This window comes from Camponotus floridanus, unplaced genomic scaffold, assembly GCF_003227725.1.
Source record: "Camponotus floridanus strain SB8 unplaced genomic scaffold, Cflo_v7.5 scaffold541, whole genome shotgun sequence".
NCBI lineage: Eukaryota > Metazoa > Arthropoda > Insecta > Hymenoptera > Formicidae > Camponotus > Camponotus floridanus.
Window position 1 is genome coordinate 9564 of NW_020229705.1, and position 2607 is coordinate 12170.

Here is a 2607-nt window from a genome sequence, read left to right on the forward strand (position 1 = left end):
CACAAACGATCATGCGATATTATGATCGTTTCTTTAACGCACGTTATTCAATCGTCAAAAATTGCAAGTTATAAATTATCATGCATAAAAGATAAAAAGCATGCATTTTAACTCTCGGTTAGCAGATTGGTTAGAAATATCTCTATTTTATAAATTAAATATTTATCGATTAAAAACCTATATTTTTATAAAATTGTTTTTTATAGAGACCGATATATAATAGAATTTTTAGAATATTTCATGTATGTCCATCATACAATTGCAACAAAAATATCATCTATCTTTATTAAAAATATTTTTCCTTTACTTTTTCACTTTAATTTTTACTCGCGTATTGTCCTGCCAACGGAGAGTTAGAAGCAATGGATTTCTTCATGCATTTATAAATCCTTTGCTTCAAAATAAAAGGTTGTCACTTACCGGCACTGATGCGCAACAGCGGAATTGATATTGAAGCTACGTTGTCTGTAACATACAAATATAAAATGCAAATTACATCAATGTTTAAAATAATTAATATTTTAAGAAATTTATTATTGGATTCATTGAATTTTATGTCCGATGTGCGCAATTATAAATAGATATATAAATATAAAATAATTTTATAATTAATTAATTTTTTCAAGTAGAACCTTTAGAAAGAATTATATAGAAAGAAATATTACAAAAATTTTCCTAATTTTTTCTTGTTTAAATCATTCACATAAATCAAATTAATAAATTAATTCATTCATTTATATACAATTAATATAAATAATAATATTCACCATCAGGTTGTTCCGCTGGTGCAGGATGCCTCTCCTAGGCCTGCTCCTCCTCTCAGATCATCTGGGTTGTTGCGTCGATCTATAACATACAAATAGAAGATCTAAATTGTAATCATATTCAAAATAATTAATATTTTAAAAATTATTGTATGCATTGAATTTTATATCCGACGCGATATAATAATAGCAGATTAATAAAATAAAATATTACTAATAATTCTTGAATAACTTTATAAAACCTTTACAAGATAATAAATTTTATATAAAAATCTTTTTCTTTAAACTTCGTATTTAAATTATATGAATAAAAAAATCAAATTACGATTAATTGCTTAATTTAAATTATAATAAATATATTCAATATTTAATTTATATATATATATATATATATATATATATAATTGCAAATAAATAAACTATTTACCAGACGGTTGCTCTGCCGAAGCTCGATGCCTCTCCTAGGCCTCCTCCTTCTCTCAGTCTTAATCGCGCGATACTTTTAGCGGCACTCCCGCACTCACGTGCGATATTTTTATATCGCTATTTTCGCACTTTTACGCGCGATACTGAACGGCACTCCCGCACTATTCGATACGATTACAAATTTTCTGTTTTGTCGCGCGATGTATATATTTAATATATATATACTTTTAACGGCACTCCCGGTTTCGGTACGAGCGAAAATCCCATTTCACTTATGAGAATCCACTTCAGGTCAATAGGTCGGGAATGCAACGATACAACGTGCAAGAATTAAGCCCAAACCGGAAAGAAGACGAAACGATTGACAGAAATAGAAGAAAATGAAGTTCACCAACTCTTTTTCGCGCATAATTATCCTATCTCATATCGAACCTGGACCCGCTAAGCATGATTTCAGGTGCTTCGCCCGGAACACGAAGTTTCCCGCAATGCAGGATATGGCTACACCAGGCTGGTAGACGGCAAAAGAAGAGGCTACCCACATTTTTTAAATGCTTACAACTAGCAATTTAGAAAATGGGGAGGCAACCCCTTTTACCGAGCGAAAATCATGCCTAGGGGAATCCACTCGACTCCTCGACAGGGTTAACACACGCAGTGCGTGTGGCTGTAGACGAGCAAAGAGAAGGGACCCATTGAAGACCATTCCGAGCAATCGATCGAGTTCTAACTAATTCAGGCCGAATTACTTGACGAAGCACGAAGCAAGAGTGTACGTCGCAGAGCAACGTGTGCAAACTCGTACATCCCAGTTAATTGGCATCGGAAGTGGAGACTCGTGACAATAAATGAAATTGGGATTTTTTATGAAAAAGTCCAAAAGTTCCGCGAAAACGCGACGACACGAGAATATTACAACGCGAAAACGCGACGCGTTGACGAAGCGCTTGCCGTCCGCGACACGTTGACGGCACCGACGATGCGAAAGGGTACTTAGCTTCCCATTCAGGCACCTTGAGATTTATCCCAAATAAAAAAATTTAAAATAAATCTCAAGGCACCATCCAAGTACTGAGCCACCCCACCACGTCAAGGTGTACCCGTGGGGGGGTTGTATTATATAAATTTATGACATAATATAATTTGTGAAAGAGAGAGAAAATTATATTATATATAATTTTATATAATTTATGTGTGGAATTCATTATATATCAGTCAATGATGTAATCTGACTCATTATAGCGCTTCTGATTTTTACGTCATGTACGAAATAAGTATGTAAGCATTTAGTTAAAATAAAAATTTTTTTTTCTCATTGTAATGTCTACTTATATGAATATTATTGAATAAAAGATTAGGTACACAACGATCATTTTCTTTAATAAAGAAAAATTGGAATCTAATTCACAGAGATGTT

At 32.9% G+C, this 2607-nt stretch overlaps 1 long non-coding RNA gene across 1 annotated transcript; it reads right to left on the reverse strand.

The window, feature by feature from the left end:
• Positions 1-302: 302 nt before the first annotated feature.
• LOC112639276 lies at positions 303-1348 on the reverse strand. Its single transcript, XR_003123408.1, has 3 exons — positions 1192-1348; positions 768-846; positions 303-465 (listed from the first exon to the last, which is right to left on the reverse strand). It is a non-coding gene; the product is annotated as an uncharacterized LOC112639276 (long non-coding RNA).
• Between the last annotated feature and the right edge of the window lie 1259 nt (positions 1349-2607).